The 18,182-nt window shown below is 42.0% G+C and overlaps 1 protein-coding gene across 1 annotated transcript in view; it reads right to left on the reverse strand.

The window, feature by feature from the left end:
• Positions 1-11,737: 11,737 nt before the first annotated feature.
• Positions 11,738-18,182, reverse strand: part of SCFD2 (sec1 family domain containing 2) — an 807,609-nt gene continuing 801,164 nt past the window's right edge. Inside the window, exon 6 of the transcript XR_007725710.1 lies at positions 11,738-11,828. The gene's annotated coding sequence lies outside the window, so the exon portion shown is untranslated. The remainder of the gene's footprint in view (positions 11,829-18,182) is intronic.

The raw sequence follows: 18,182 nt of genomic DNA on the forward strand, positions 1-18,182 counted from the left end.
TGGTTTCCAGCTGCATCCATGTCTCTACAAAGGACATGGACTCATCCTTTCTTATGACTGCATAGTATTCCATGGTGTATATGTGCCAAATTTCTTAATCCAGTCTGTCACTGATGGACATTTGGGTTGGTTCCAAGTCTTTGCTATTGTGAATAGTGCCGCAATAAACATGCGTGTGCATGTGTCTTTATAGTAGCATGATTTATAATCCTTTGGGTATATACCCAGTAATGGGATGGCTGGGTCAAATGGTATTTCTAGTTTTAGATCCTTGAGGAATCACCACACTGTCTTCCACAATGGTTGAACTAGTTTACAGTCCCACCAACAGTGGAAAAGTGTTCCTATTTCTCCACATCCTCTCCAGCACCTGCTGTTTCCTGACTTCTTAATGATCGCCATTCTAACTGGTGTGAGCTGGTATCTCATTGTGGTTTTGATTTGCATTTCTCTGATGGCCAGTGATGATGAGCATTTTTTCATATGTCTGTTGGCTGTATTAATGTCTTCTTTTGAGAAGTCTATTCATATCCTTTGCCCACTTTTTGATGGGGTTGATTTTTTTCTTGTAAATTTGCTTAAGTTCTTTGTAGAATCTGGATACTAGCCCTTTGTCAGATGTATAGATTGTAAAAATTTTCTCCCATTCTGTGGGTTGCCTGTTCACTCTGATGGTAGTTTCTTTTGCTGTGCAGAAGCTCTTTAGTTTAATTAGATTCCATTTGTCAATTTTGGCTTTTGTTGCCGTTGCTTTTGGTGTTTTAGTCATGAAGTCCTTGCCCATGCCTATGTCCTGAATGGTATTACCTATTAACCTAGTGTTTTTCTAGGACACTTAAAGAAGTCATCACTGAAAGGTCCACAAAAGAGCCAGACTCTGTGTCTGCCATTGAGGCCCTAATCCACCTTCACTCAGTAGGGACTCCACATCTTTGAAACCACTGTTAGAGAGGTGTGGGTACATGCCAGGACAGTATGAGTTCACTTCCTTGAAAGGGCTCCTCCAGATTTCAGTACATGCTAGGGTCCTGCTGGTAGATGCCTTGTCTCCTTCTCTGTGACTGTCATCTCCAGAGTCCTCCCAGAGTCCTTCCCAGTGATGGCCCTCCAGGTTCAAACCCGAAAAGATTGGAGAAACTGGAGGATTTGGGGAGGCTGCCTATTTTATTCGAGGCCCTCTCTTTTCTACATACCAAGGATACAACAGGGAAGAAAATAGGAAAATTCCTTGTTTACACGGAGCTTACATTCTCATGGGAATGAAATTTAAAGGCAGCAAGACCAATTTTAGGAAAAACTTATCCACTCATTCTAACTGTAAGCGAAAGATGACACGTGATGCATTTAGGCTTCTAAATCTTAGGAAACACAAGGTCTTTATAAACTCAAAAAGAGTGAAGACAATGGCCATCCAGGAGCAGAGTGGCAGGCTGGTGAGTGGACAATGAGTCAATAAGGATCCCTGACTCCCAGTGGGTCCCTGGCCCATCCACAGAGGAGCTGGCAATCTCACATTCTCATTTCTATTGTCTGCATTTTTCTCTGTTGGGCATAGAAACACATGGATGTGCTGAGCACGCTGCCCAGGGACAAATGCTGACATTACAGCTGCTGGAGTCAACACCTGTTGTGGGAAGTCAGGGACCCTGAACAGAGGGACCGGCTGAAGCCGTGGCAGAAGAACCTCAATTGTGAAGATTTCATGGACATTATTAGTTCCCCAAATTAATACTTTTATAATTTATTATGCCTGTCTTTACTGCAATCTCTGAACATAAATTGTGAAGATTTCATGGACACTTATCACTTCCCCAATCAATATCCTTGTGATTTCCTATGTCTGTCTTTACTTTAATCTCTTAATCCCATCATCTTCATAAGCTGAGGATGTATGTCAACTCAGGACCCTGTGATGATTGTGTTAACTGCACAAATTGTTTGTAGAGAATGTGTGTTTGAACAATATGAAATCTGGGCACCTTAACAACAGGGTAACAGTGATTTTCAGGGAACAAGGGAGATAACCTTAAAGTCTGGCTGCCTGTGGGCTGGGTGGAACAGAGCCATATTTCTCTTCTTTCAAAAGCAAATAGGAGAACTATCACTGAGTTTTCTCAGCAAGGAACATCCCTGAGAAAGAGAATGCGTTCCTAAGGGGAGGCCTCTGAATTGGCTGCTTTGGCAACGTCTGTCTTTTATGGTTGTAGATAAGGGATGAAATAAACCCAGGTCTCCCCTAGCACTCCCAGGCCTATTAGGATGAGGAAATTCCCACCTAATAAATTTTGGTCAGACCAGTTGTCTGCTCTCAAACCCTGTCCCCTGATAAGATGTTATCAATGACAATGCATGCCCAAAACTTCGTTAGTAATTTTAATTCCACTCCAGTCCTGCGATCTCACCCTGCCTCCATTTGCTTTGTGATATTTTATTACCTTGTGAAGCATGTGATCTCTGTGACCCACACCCGATTCGTACACTCCCTCCCCTTTTGAAAATCACTAATAAAAATTTGCTGGTTTAGCGGCTTGGGGGGCATCACAGAACCTGCCGACATGTGATGTCTCCCCTGGACACCCAGCTTTAAAATTTCTCTCTTTTGTACTCTTTCCCTTTATTTCTTAGACCAGCCGACACTTAGGGAAAATAGAAAAGGACCCATGTTGAATACCAGGGGTGGGTTTCCCCCAATAAACACCTCTTCTTTCTACCCTTTTTTGTTCAAGGCTGTGAAGATAAATATAATGTAAAAGCCATTGGAGCCCCCAAAACACTTTAAGTCTTGAGAAAGATGTGACTCTGATCTGAGTCAAATGTGGTTACAACATCTGTTCTCAGATTATAGATTAACTGACCAGATGATAGAAAACTCATGACTATTACATCCTCTGTAAAAAAAAAAAAAAAAAAAAAAAAAAAAAAAAATGAAATAGTTAAATGTACCCTTTCTAAATAGAAAAACTGCCTATAAGCAATTAAATTGCTGTAACTATGCAACAACCTTGGCTGAATAATGTTGTAATCCTGCTAAAAAAACCCCTCTGGCTCTGCCAATATTAATAAATAAAACCTTAACTTTCCTATTTGTGAATCCTTACTCTATTCCTTTGGAGTTGATGTTTCTGGGTGGTCCATCCTCACACTTTGCACTTGAATAAATTTTCTTTAAATTTGATGCCGACCATTTTGATTATTTTTAAGTTGACAATACTGACAGCATATCTGTATTTCCAGAAACATCTTTCTTATCTGAAACTTTATTTCCCCAGGACACTTGGATTCACACTCTAGATAAAATTTCTCAAGCAAATTTTATCTAGAGTAAAACTATTGGGAAAATTGAGGTCTCCCTTTAATATTTAGGGGATTAAAGACTTCAGTTGTCTTAATGTAGAACACAGGTTTAGGTAGGAATGGCAATGGGCATTTGTTGATTTTGGGTCATCCAGTATCCATAATAGGTCCTGTTTTCATTTTTATTTTTTGGAAATCCACGATCACCTATTCTTATGTCATGTGGTTCAGATGCACACCAGCCCTCCCGCTGCTCCCAAGACATCACCCCATGAAGCACAGAGATGAAGAAGCATGTGACTAAAGCCAAGTGGCTCATTCAAACTCCTCACCACAGTGATTAGTCTGAGGTAGCAATATTAGTTCTAAGCAGAGCTAGTGAAATGCAATGAGACCTTTTGTGGAAATGCCAGAAGAGAAGCAGGTGCTCCTTGATGAACTTGAACCTCAGATATTGGAAGACCTAGGACTACAGCCATCTTTTAACCAGTTGGGCACTTGAGCTAAAATTGAGGAAAGACAGCTGAAAGACAGAGAGAGAGAAAAGGAAACATAAGTGATACAAAAGAAAAGAGGGAAGATAGATTGGATCTTGGTGCCATTATTTGAGCCCTGAATCAAATTGTACTTGAAACTGGATATAGAGCTCAAGTTTTCATCCAGATGAATCAATAATCTCCCACTTTCACTTAAACTAGCTTGCAATACATTTACTGTCATAAAGAAGAAGCCTAGTTGATAAGTTAGTGAGAAAGCAGAGAAGGGACGCCTCACTGATGTGACTTGAATGAAAACAGTCCCAGGACCAGCAGACTTGATTAGAGAGATGTGCAAACAAAAGATCTTCTTGGTCCTCCTCCCAGAACTTAGGACTGCTGAGAGCTTGGGAAGAGGATGCCACTGTTTCTGTCAGGTAATACAGTGCCTATGTGTTTATAAATCTGGGGAGGGCAAGTGATTTGAGTGATTGCAATTAGGAACTAATGAACTGCCTAATAAAGTAGATTTCCTAGATCTCTCAGACCCCAGAAAGGAAAGTGATTTTCATAAAGTTCTACCATTTGGATTCACCAAAAAAATTCTGCAGCAAGAAAAAGAACCCAGTTCTTGCATGCTAAACCCAGAAACTCTTCTTAATCTGAAATATAAAGTAAACCACCATAATGCCGCAGAGATTCAGCGGGCTCATGCTATATTTCCACTCTTTAAATTTCACGCTATGACAAACCCCTTTCGGTTGTTTAGAGGTTGCTGCAGTGATTTTGATAGCTGAGATTCCTGACCCACAGTTTTGTCTGCCTCCCAAAACCTTGTTTTCATGGAGTGGGCAGGTTTCATTTTGTGTTTTTCTTCAATTCCAAATTTGAGCCTGGTGCCTAAAATAGATATGCTGCCCTTTGCTGCTGATCACAGTGACCTTCTAAAGGGTTTAGCCAAGAGAATAATCCCTGTTCATATGAAATACCCCTACTGCGAAAGCTTAACTTAAACCACATTCCACAAATCACACCCCTCCCCCCAGGAAAAACCTCCATCCTAAAGAGATGATTGCACTTTTTGTTTTTCAAATAGAGCTCCAGCTCCTGTAAATTGTATCAGGGATTCTCCATGGGATAACGAGATTTGGGAATAGGATTAATACCAGAGCATGTATCCCCAAAGTTTCAAAGAATTACTATTTTTTAAATCCTGTTTTTCATTTTGTTAGAAAGTGAAGTTAAAGCGACAGCAGATTATTTGTTGGCCTGTTTGTTAGTTAAAACAGTATGGAGCAAGAATTTCATCTCTGGTCAGCTTTTTAAAAAAAACTATTCTCTACCCAACTGATGTACTCTTGAATTCTAGAATGTGATTGTTATTTGGTCTGGGCAAAAAAGTAAAATAAAAGAAAACAAAATAAAACTAGGTATATATTGTCATCTGCTCAATTAGGTATGCTCACAAATAACCCCATTCTCAGTGGCATCACAGAAGACAACTGTATTTCTTGCTCCTGTAAAGTTCAACTGACTGTTGGGGAGGCAGCCGAGGGGGCTGCCTTCTAGCTGAGCCTTGGGGTTACTACATAGAACTTCTGCATCTGATCAGCAGAAGAGGGAAGAAGGTAGAGCAAGGAGGAGCATATGGGAGGATTTAGGTGCAGGCTGGAAGAAGCGAGCATCACTTATACCCCTCTGACCAGAACTCAGTGAGGAGTCCCTACTAACTGCAAGGGAGGCTGGGAAATGCAATCTTCCTCTGTTCCCAGGAAGAAACAGACGTGGGTTTCGTGAGCCTCCCGCTGTTCTCTGTCACCTCTGCTATGCCCATCACTCTAAGTCAGCATGCTGGCTTCTCTTTCTTCTGGATCTTCTCTGTTATCCACATCAAAATTATAATATTTGCATAATACTTTGCAGTTTTTAAAGCTTTTGCATGTCCATTATTTCAATTAATCCTCACAACCACTCTGAGAGATAGTAATCATTAATCTCCACTTTAAAGATGAGCAAACAGAAGCAGGAGTAAATGAACAGCAGAGCTCAGTCTTGAACCCAAGTCTTACTGCTCTGCTCTTCCAGGGAGGCGGTGTAGTGAGGTGGCCAAGGGAAGTGGCTCTGGTCCCAGATTGTTTGGTGTGAAACCCCAGCCCTGCCACTGGTTGACCACACAATCTGGGGCATGTTGTTAAGAAGACCCATCCCTGGGGACCTAGCCTGAGGTGGCCTTTGAACTGGGTATTCACATGCACTTTAACTATTTCATTTCAACACCATGAAAAATGTCTAAGTATACCAACTCTACACCAGGTTTCTGTGGACTGTATAATTTACAAAGACATTTTCTCATTTGATCCTTGCCCCACATTCACCCCATGAGGGAGGCATGGAAGATATTATTCCCCATCTCTAAGGCTAAAGAAACTGAGTTCTCAATTAAATGATCTTTCCAAGGCTATATGGCTATTAAATAGTAGGGTCTACACTAGAAGGTGCTAGCATATGAAGTGTTACTGCCTTTCTTAGTATGGAGTCTCCCAGAAGCAGACCTGAGACAAGGACTTGAGGGCAAGTAGTTAATTTTAGAGGCAATCCCAGGAAGTGAAGAAATAAGAGAAGAAAGGGAAGGAAGGCAGTGAAGCATGCATTATTAAGCAGGTGACTCCTGTGGGCAACTGAGGCTCATCCTGCAGGGGAACTCTGGGAGATGGTGTAAGACATGCCCCTTGAGGGTATTTATCCTCCAGCCCCATCTCTGCTCTCACTGGCTGAGACCTCCTCCCAGGAGTATTCCCTCCCTGGCCCATTCATGCTCCCTCTAGCCAGGCTGAGAGCAATCCTTTGTGTGAAGAATCCCCAGGACTTGCAGTAGGTGACTCTGACATGTGCCTGAATGGTGAGGGTGACAGGGATGTTATTGGGCACCAATGCCTCTGCCAGGTTCCTGTTTCTGAACAGAGACCCCCATCATGCCCCTTCCTTTACCTCTACCCTGTTCCTACTGCCTTCTCTACAGTGAGGCTCTTAGTAGAGATTGTGACTTTCCCAAGGGCTGCAAAGCATCCTGAGTGGGAAGGAATTCAAATTCTACATACCTAATAATGGAGTATAGATTAAATATTGAATCCAGGCCATTTCCTCGGGTAAATCAGCTTAACCTATTGGAGACTATTTTCCCACCTGTAAAATAGGGATAATACAGATTGTAATGGGTTGGTAGGAGGATTAAAAAAAAAAAAAAAAACAAAAACTGAAGTGTAAGACCCATGACAGCAGGAACCATGCAGGTCTCAATCATCAATGTATTCTCAGCACTTAACACAGTGCTTAAGACATATAAATGAGTGAAGATGGCCGAAGAGGAACAGCTCCAGTCTCCAACTCCCAGCGCGAGCGACACAGAAGACCAGTGATTTCTGCATTTTCAACTGAGGTACTGGGTTCATCTCACTAGGGAGTGCCGGACAATCGGTGCTGGTCCGCTGCTGCAGCCCGACCAGCGAGAGCTGCAGCAGGGCGAGGCATCGCTCACCCGGGAAGCGCAAGGGGAAAGGGAATCCCTTTTCCTAGCCAGGGGAACTGAGACACACAACACCTGGAAAATCGGGTAACTCCCACCCCAATACTGCGCTTTAAGCAAACAGGCACACCTGGAGATAATATCCCACACCTGGCCGGGAGGGTCCCATGCCCATGGAGCCTCCCTCATTGCTAGCACAGCAGTATGCGATATCGCGGCAAGGCAGCAGCGAGGCTGGGGGAGGGGCGCCCGCCATTGCTGAGGCTTAAGTAGGTAAACAAAGCAGCTGGGAAGCTCGAACTGGGTGGAGCTCACAGCAGCTCAAGGAAACCTGCCTGTCTCTGTAGACTCCACCTCTGGGGACAGGGCACAGATAACAACAAAAGCAGCAGAAACCTCTGCAGACACAAAGGACTCTGTCTGACAGCTTAGAAGAGAGCAGTGGATCTCTCAACACGGAGGTTGAGATCTGAGAAGGGACAGACTGCCTGCTCAAGTGGGTCCCTGACCCCTGAGTAGCCTAACTGGGAGACATCCCCCACTAGGGGCAGTCTGACACCCCACACCTCACAGGGTGGAGTACACCCCTGAGAGGAAGCCTCCAAAGCAAGAATCAGACAGGTACACTCGCTGTTCAGCAATATTCTATCTTCTGCAGCCTCTGCTGCTGACACCCAGGCAAACAGGGTCTGGAGTGGACCTCAAGCAATCTCCAACAGACCTACAGCTGAGGGTCCTGACAGTTAGAAGGAAAACTATCAAACAGGAAGGACACCTACACCAAAACCCCATCAGTATGTCACCATCATCAAAGACCAGAGGCAGATAAAACCACAAAGATGGGGAAAAAGCAGGGCAGAAAAGCTGGAAATTCAAAAAATAAGAGCACATCTCCCCCGGCAAAGGAGCGCAGCTCATCGCCAGCAACGGATCAAAGCTTGACGGAGAATGACTTTGACGAGATGAGAGAAGAAGGCTTCAGTCCATCAAACTTCTCAGAGCTAAAGGAGGAATTACGTACCCAGCGCAAAGAAACTAAAAATCTTGAAAAAAAAGTGGAAGAATTGATGGCTAGACTAATTAATGCAGAGAAGGTCATAAACGAAATGAAAGACATGAAAACCATGACACGAGAAATACGTGACAAATGCACAAGCTTCAGTAACCGACTCGATCAACTGGAAGAAAGAGTATCAGCGATTGAGGATCAAATGAATGAAATGAAGCGAGAAGAGAAACCAAAAGAACAAAGAAGAAAAAGAAATGAACAAAGCCTGCAAGAAGTATGGGATTATGTAAAAAGACCAAATCTACGTCTGATTGGGGTGCCTGAAAGTGAGGGGGAAAATGGAACCAAGTTGGAAAACACTCTTCAGGATATCATCCAGGAGAACTTCCCCAACCTAGTAGGGCAGGCCAACATTCAAATCCAGGAAATACAGAGAACGCCACAAAGATACTCCTCGAGAAGAGCAACTCCAAGACACATAATTGCCAGATTCACCAAAGTTGAAATGAAGGAAAAAATCTTAACGGCAGCCAGAGAGAAAGGTTGGGTTACCCACAAAGGGAAGCCCATCAGACTAACAGCAGACTACTGGGCAGAAACTCTCCAAGCCAGAAGAGAGTGGGGGCCAATATTCAACATTCTTAAAGAAAAGAATTTTCAACCCAGAATTTCATATCCAGACAAACTAAGTTTCATAAGTGAAGGAGAAATAAAATCCTTTACAGATAAGCAAATGCTTAGAGATTTTGTCACCACTAGGCCTGCCTTACAAGAGACCCTGAAGGAAGCATTCAACATGGAAAGGAACTACCGGTACCAGCCATTACAAAAACATACCAAAATGTAAAGACCATCGAGGCTAGGAAGAAACTGCATCAACCAATAAGCAAAATAATCAGTTAATATCATAATGGCAGGATCAAGTTCACACATAACAATATTAACCTTAAATGTAAATGGACTAAAAGCTCCAATTAAAAGACATAGACTGGCAAACTGGATAAAGAGTCAAGACCCATCAATCTGCTGTATTTAGGAGACCCATCTCACATGCAGAGACATACATAGGCTCAAAATAAAGGGATGGAGGAAGATTTACCAAGCAAATGGAGAAAAAAGAAAGCAGGGGTTGCAATACTAGTCTCTGATAAAATAGACTTTAAACCATCAAAGATCAAAAGAGACAAAGAAGGCCATTACATAATGGTAAAGGGATCAATTCAACAGGAAGAACTAACTATCCTAAATATATATGCACCCAATACAGGAGCACCCAGATTTATAAAGCAAGTCCTTAGAGATTTACAAAGAGACTTAGACTCCCATACAATAATAATGGGAGACTTCAACACCCCACTGTCAACATTAGACAGATCAACGAGACAGAAAGTTAACAAGGATATCCAGGAATTGAACTCATCTCTGCAGCAAGCAGACCTAATAGACATCTATAGAACTCTCCACCCCAAATCAACAGAATATACATTCTTCTCAGCACCACATCGCACTTATTCCAAAATTGACCATATGATTGGAAGTAAAGCACTCCTCAGCAAATGTACAAGAACAGAAATTATAACAAACCGTCTCTCAGACCACAGTGCAATCAAACTAGAACTCAGGACTAAGAAACTCAATCAAAACCACTCAACTACATGGAAACTGAACAACCTGCTCCTGAATGACTACTGGGTACATAACGAAATGAAGGCAGAAATAAAGATGTTCTTTGAAACCAATGAGAACAAAGATACAACATACCAGAATCTCTGGGACACATTTAAAGCAGTGTGTAGAGGGAAATTTATAGCACTAAATGCCCACAAGAGAAAGCAGGAAAGATCTAAAATTGACACTCTAACATAACAATTAAAAGAACTAGAGAAGCAAGAGCAAACACATTCGAAAGCTAGCAGAAGGCAAGAAATAACTAAGATCAGAGCAGAACTGAAGGAGATAGAGACACAAAAAACCCTCCAAAAAATCAACGAATCCAGGAGTTGGTTTTTTGAAAAGATCAACAAAATTGACAGACCACTAGCAAGACTAATAAAGAAGAAAAGAGAGAAGAATCAAATAGACGCAATAAAAAATGATAAACGGGATATCACCACCGACCCCACAGAAATACAAACTACCATCAGAGAATACTATAAACACCTCTATGCAAATAAACTAGAAAACCTAGAAGAAATGGATAATTTCCTGGACACTTACACTCTTCCAAGACTAAACCAGGAAGAAGATGAATCCCTGAATAGACCAATAGCAGGCTCTGAAATTGAGGCAATAATTAATAGCCTACCAACCAAAAAAAGTCCAGGACCAGATGGATTCACAGCTGAATTCTACCAGAGGTACAAGGAGGAGCTGGTACCATTCCTTCTGAAACTATTCCAATCAATAGAAAAAGAGGGAATCCTCCCTAACTCATTTTATGAGGCCAACATCATCCTGATACCAAAGCCTGGCAGAGACACAACAAAAAAAGAGAATTTTAGACCAATATCCCTGATGAACATTGATGCAAAAATCCTCAATAAAATACTGGCACACCGGATTCAGCGGCTCATCAAAAAGCTTATCCACCATGATCAAGTGGGCTTCATCCCTGGGATGCAAGGCTGGTTCAACATTCGCAAATCAATAAACATAATCCAGCATATAAACAGAACCAAAGACAAGAACCACATGATTATCTCAATAGATGCAGAAAAGGCTTTTGACAAAATTCAACAGCCCTTCATGCTAAAAACGCTCAATAAATTCGGTATTGATGGAACGTATCTCAAAATAATAAGAGCTATTTATGACAAACCCACAGCCAATATCATACTGAATGGGCAAAAACTGGAAAAATTCCCTTTGAAAACTGGCACAAGACAGGGATGCCCTCTCTCACCACTCCTATTCAACATAGTGTTGGAAGTTCTGGCTAGGGCAATTAGGCAAGAGAAAGAAATCAAGGGTATTCAGTTAGGAAAAGAAGAAGTCAAACTGTCCCTGTTTGCAGATGACATGATTGTATATTTAGAAAACCCCATTGTCTCAGCCCAAAATCTCCTTAAGCTGATAAGCAACTTCAGCAAAGTCTCAGGATACAAAATTAATGTGCAAAAATCACAAGCATTCTTATACACCAGTAACAGACAAACAGAGAGCCAAATCATGAATGAACTTCCATTCACAATTGCTTCAAAGAGAATAAAATACCTAGCAATCCAACTTACAAGGGATGTAAAGGACCTCTTCAAGGAGAACTACAAACCACTGCTCCGTGAAATCAAAGAGGACACAAACAAATGGAAGAACATACCATGCTCATGGATAGGAAGAATCAATATTGTGAAAATGGCCATACTGCCCAAGGTTATTTACAGATTCAATGCCATCCCCATCAAGCTACCAATGACTTTCTTCACAGAATTGGAAAGAACTGCTTTAAAGTTCATATGGAACCAAAAAAGAGCCCGCATCTCCAAGACAATCCTAAGTCAAAAGAACAAAGCTGGAGGCATCACACTACCTGACTTCAAACTATACTACAAGGCTACAGTAACCAAAACAGTATGGTACTGGTACCAAAACAGAGATATAGACCAATGGAACAGAACAGAGTCCTCAGAAATAATACCACACATCTACAGCCATCTGATCTTTAACAAACCTGAGAGAAACAAGAAATGGGGAAAGGATTCCCTATTTAATAAATGGTGCTGGGAAAATTGGCTAGCCATAAGTAGAAAGCTGAAACTGGATCCTTTCCTTACTCCTTATACGAAAATTAATTCAAGATGGATTAGAGACTTAAATGTTAGACCTAATACCATAAAAACCCTAGAAGAAAACCTAGGTAGTACCATTCAGGACATAGGCATGGGCAAAGCCTTCATGTCTAAAACACCAAAAGCAACGGCAGCAAAAGCCAAAATTGACAAATGGGATCTCATTAAAGTAAAAAGCTTCTGCACAGCAAAAGAACCTACCATCAGAGTGAACAGGCAACCTACAGAATGGGAGAAAATTTTTGCAATCTACTCATCTGACAAAGGGCTAATATCCAGAACCTACAAAGAACTCAAATAAATTTACAAGAAAAAAACAAACAACCCCATCAAAAAGTGGGCAAAGGATATGAACAGACATTTCTCAAAAAAAGACATTCATACAGCCAACAGATGCATGAAAAAATGCTCATCATCACTGGCCATCAGAGAAAAGCAAATCAAAACCACAATGAGATATCATCTCACACCAGTTAGAATGGCAATCTTTAAAAAGTCAGGAAACAGCAGGTGCTGGAGAGGATGTGGAGAAATAGGAACACTTTTACACTGTTGGTGGGATTGTAAACTAGTTCAACCATTATGGAAAACAGTATGGCGATTCCTCAAGGATCTAGAACTAGATGTACCATATGACCCAGCCATCCCATTACTGGGGATATACCCAAAGGATTATAAATCATGCTGCTATAAAGACACATGCACACGTATGTTTATTGCAGCACTATTCACAATAGCAAAGACTTGGAATCAACCCAAATGTCCATCAGTGACAGACTGGATTAAGAAAATGTGGCACATATACACCATGGAATACTATGCAGCCATCAAAAAGGATGAGTTTGCGTCCTTTGTAGGGACATGGATGCAGCTGGAAACCATCATTCTTAGCAAACTATCACAAGAACAGAAAACCAAACACCGCATGTTCTCACTCATAGGTGGGAACTGAACAATGAGATCCCTTGGACTTGGGAAGGGGGACATCACACACCGGGGCCTATTATGGGGAGAGGGGAGGGGGGAGGGATTGCATTGGGAGTTATACCTGATGTAAATGACGAGTAGTTGGGTGCTGACGAGTTGATGGGTGCAGCACAGCAACATGGCACCAGTATACGTATGTAACAAACCTGCACGTTATGCAGAAGTACCCTAGAACTTAAGGTATAATAATAAAAAATAAAATAAAATAAAATAAAAAAATTAAAAAAAGACATATAAATGAGTGAATGAGTGAGCAAAAGAAAGGAAGGGAGGGAGGGAGGGAGATAGGACAGACTGAGAATATGAAATTGTCTAGCACAGTACCTAGCCCATTGAAGGCGCTCACAAATTGTTGATTCTCATCCTGCCTTCTGTTTTCTTGGCCTGCTGATATACAACATTATGATAGCTGAATCAGGGAGAAAATGGAAACTTTAAGCAACACTAAATATTGTTTTATTTCTCATGGAAACCATGAGGTACAGAGCTAGAAAAGCATTTCCCCAAAAAATGGGCTCCATGTCTCTACCCCTTGCAGCCTCTGAAGCATCACATGTCCCTGCCCTCTCTCCTTGCCCTGCCTCCATCCTGGTGTTCCTTCTCTGACTGGTAGTTTACCCGCCCAGGACTGTTAAGTGCAAAGTGCAGGGGAAGCCAAAAGCTCTACTTTTCTTGCTGCTTTTGCACCTTTCTCCTTAACATCCTGCCTGCCATGCACCACCTCTACCTGGTCTCCTTCTCTCCCAACCTCCACCATACACCAGCTGTGTGCCCAGGGGAGAATACAGACTCCTCTACCCATCTTGGGTTTCAGTGAATGTTACTGTGAATGCCTAAAACCTAAATATCATCAACCTTAAAGCCAGGAATCTCCACGCTTTTTTTTTTTCTTTTTTTACAAAACACGTTCTGCTTATTGATAGCCACAAAGCAATGCTGAGACACCACAGGGCAAATTCACTCATTCCACCATTATTAAGCAACTGTTATGTACCAGACAGTATGCTTGGCTCTGGGGACATAGTGGTGAATAAGTGGTGATCAAAGGAGCCTGTCACTCCTCTTCTGGAACCTGAAGTCTAGTAGGCATGGGAGAGAGTAAATAACTAATCACCAAATAAATATATTATTACAAAGTCATATGCAATGTGAAGGAAATGTACAAAGTCTTATGGGAGCCTGTTATAGGAACATGCTACTTCATCTGTGAAGTTTCACTAGGTGTCCTCATAGTCTGTTTAGGTCCATAATAAATGCCACAGACCAAATGGCTTATAAACAACAGAAGTATATTTCTTACAGTTCCAGAGACTGGGAAGTTCAAGATCAAGACACCAGTAGATTCATGTATGGGGAGGGCCTGCTTTCTAGTTCGCAGACAGCACTTCTCACTAAGTCCTTACATGGCAGAAGAGGCAAGGCTCCCTTGGGCCTTGTTTATACCAGCACTAACCCCATTTATGAGGGTTCCACTCTCATGATTCAATTGCCTCCCAAGGACCCCACTTCCTAATAACATTACATTGGCAATTTGGAATCAACATACGAATTTTCAGGGAACACAAACTTTCAGACCATAGCACTGAGAAAGTGGCATTTTGGTGTGTAGATGCTAGGGGAGAAGATGTGAGAATGAAAAGGGAACTGCCTGGTAAAAACCCTTGAGAGAAAAAGGAACCACACAGATGCAAAGACCCTAAAGCCCAGTGTGGCTAACACACAGTAAATAGTCTAGAAGGAGTGGGACTCTGGATGAAGCCTGAGAATTTCAATGATTTTCCTAAAGTCACACAGCCAGTTCACTGGGAACTAGACTAGATCTTGAGGGAGATTATGCAGAGCATTGTAGTCGAAGTCATTTATTACAGTGTTTATTGAGCACCTGCTGTGTGCCACATTGCTTCAGGCACTGACATAGAGGAAAGAAGAAAACAAGGCCTCATCTCTCAAGGAGTTTGGATTTTGTCCAAGGAGCCCTAGGGGCCCCACCGAAAGAGAAAACACAATCAGACTTGTATTGTCAAGAGACTGTGCTGCACAGCGGTGCAGTGAATGGGATGGGGGACCATTTCAGAGACCACTGCAGCTGTCAGAGAGAGAACAAATGGTGGCTTGGACCCAAGAGAGGCAGAGGGGACAGAAAGAAGTGGATGAATTCAAGAGATATTTAGAAGGTAATGTATATAGAACTTGGTGATGTCAGGATGAGAATGATGAAGGCATCACAGGTGCTAGGATTTGAATGTGTCACCTCCAGAATCCAAGCGTTGCCAATATGACAGTATTAAGAGGTGGGGCCTTTAAGAGCTGATTCATGAGGGGTTCCTCCCTCATGAATGGGATTAAGACTCAAAAATCTGCATGCTCTCCCTTTCAGTGTGTGAGGAAATCATGTTCCTCCCCACTGGAGAATGCAGCAACAAGGTACCATCTTGAAAGCAGAGTGCAGCCTTCACCAGACACCAAACCTGCTGGCACCTTGATCTTGGAATTCCCAGCCTCCAGAACTGTGAGAAAATTAATTCTCGTTCTTTATAAATTACCCAGCCTGTAGGATTTTGTTACATCAGCAGGAAAAGACTCAGGCAGTAAGTAACTCCCTGATTTCTGAAGATGTGGAATGCCTTCTGAGTCATCTAAAAATGATTAGTTTATGTGCAATGCAGTTTAAATATTTGGATTCCTTGAAAGCATAGACATTGGTGTATGACATGGTAGCTAACTAGAACTTGTCCTTTTCCCAAATGCATTTAGTTCAGGGTAAACAAAAGATGTATGGGGGAGGTGAGTGTTTGTTCTGGCAGAAGTAGAATGTCTAGATTTGCCTCTAATTTCTTTAGTTTTGATTTATCTTAGATGTTCAGAGTATCCTTTATATCATGAAGGTTATATTGGCTTCCCAGGGCTGCCATGACAAACTACCACAAACCTGGCAGCTTCAAGCAACCGAAATGTATTCTCTCCCAGCTCTGGAAGCCAGAAGTCCAAAATCAAGGTGTTGGCAGGGTTGGCTCCTTCTGCGGGCTCTGCAGGAGAAGCCGCTCCGTGCCACTCTCCTGGCTTCTGGTGGTTGCCAGCCCCTCTTGTCATTCCTTGGCTTGTAGACATAACACTCTAATCTCTACCTGGTTTCACTGGCTTTCCCTCTGTGTCTCTCTGTGTCTGTTTCTCCCTTTCTGTCTCTTAGAAAGAAACCAGTCGTTAGATTTAGGATTCACCCTAAACATAGAATGATCTCATCTTGAGATCCTTAACTTTGTTGTAGCCGCTAACACCCTATTTCTAAATGAGTGCACCTTCCCACGTATCAGGGGTTAGGACTTGGATATATTGTTTTGGGGGATTCAATTCAACTCACTACAAGGGTATAACCACCTATATATTAGAAAATATAATTGCAGACTTAGGGAGAGAGATTTCCGGGTTTTAAAGATGTGCATAGAAATATATTTGCTTCCTCTTTGTTGCCAAATGTTAATTACTATGGTCTTTTTTTTTTTCTTCCTGAAATGCCTTAGAGCAGAGCAGTGGTTTCAGTACATTCCAAAGTTTATGTATAAACACAGGAAACAAAGGATTTGTTCCATTGTGCATGGCCTTGGAGATATTTACAAATTCTTTCAAGCTGGGACTAATTGTTTAGTTTAAAAGCTGATGATTTATTTGCCCAAGAGTCAGAAAATAGCCAGAGATTGAAGAACAGCTGTGGATGAATTAATTTTATCCTCATCACATGAATAAGAGCTGGAAATGTGCCAGGAGTAAAAGTGAATAAATGAATTGAAAATCCTGGGCATGTACATTAGACTGAAATTGATCATTTTGAATCTATTCTCCATTGCAAAGAATAGTAATGGAAGCTTAAAATATTAAGCATTTACTTTGTGCTTGCCAACTACCTTTCAAAGTATTTATTATATCATTTGCTCCTCTCAACAACCCTATGCCAATTATCACCTCCATATTACAGAAGAGAATATTGAGGCACCAAGAGGTTAAATAACTTGTCCAAGGTCACAAAGCCACTAAGAAAGGACAGGCCAGGATATAAACTCAGGCAGACCATCAGAGCACCTACTTTTCATCAGTAAGCTATTTTTTTTTTTTTTTTTTTTTTTTTTTGAGACAGAGTCTAGCTCTGTCGCCCAAGCTGGAGTGCAGTGGCTGGATCTCAGCTCACTGCAAGCTCCGCCTCCCAGGTTCACGGCATTCTCCTGCCTCAGCCTCCCGAGTAGTTGGGACTACAGGCGCACGCCACCTTGCCTGGCTAGATTTGTTTTGTATTTTTAGTAGAGATGGGGTTTCACCATGTTAGCCAGGATGGTCTCAATCTCCTGACCTCAAGATCCACCCGTCTCGGCCTCCCAAAGTGCTGGGATTACAGGCTTGAGCCAGCACGCCCGGCCAATTTTTTTTATTATACTTTAAGTTCTAGAGTACATGTGCACAACGTGCAGATTTGTTACATATGTATACGTGTGCCATGTTGGTGTGCTGCACCCATCAACTCGTCAGCACCCATCAACGCGTCATTTACATCAGGTATAACTCCCAATGCCATCCCTCCCCACTAGCCCCTCCCCACAATAGGCCCCGGAGTGTGATGTTCCCCTTCCCATGTCCAAGGGATCTCATTGTTCAATTCCCACCTATGAGTGAAAACATGCGGTGTTTGGTTTTCTGTTCTTGCAATCATTTGCTGAGAATGATGGTTTTCAGCTGCATCCATGTAGCTGGAAAGGACACAAACTCATCCTTATTTATGGCTGCATAGTATTCCATGGTGTATATGTGCTACATTTTCTTAATCCAGTCTGTCACTGATGGACATTTGGGTTGATTCCAAGTCTTTGCTATTGTGAATAGTGCCACAATAAACATACGTGTACATGTGTCTTTATAGCAGCATGATTTATAATCCTTTGGGTATATACCCAGTAATGGGATGGCTGGGTCAAATGGTATTTCTAGTTCTAGATCCTTGAAGAATCACCATACTGTTTTCCACAATAGTTGAACTACTTTACCATCCCACCAACAGTGTAAAAGTGTTCCTATTTCTTCACATCCTCTCCAGCACCTGCTGTTTCCTGACTTTTTAATGATCG

This window comes from Macaca thibetana, chromosome 5 (genome assembly GCF_024542745.1).
Source record: "Macaca thibetana thibetana isolate TM-01 chromosome 5, ASM2454274v1, whole genome shotgun sequence".
NCBI lineage: Eukaryota > Metazoa > Chordata > Mammalia > Primates > Cercopithecidae > Macaca > Macaca thibetana.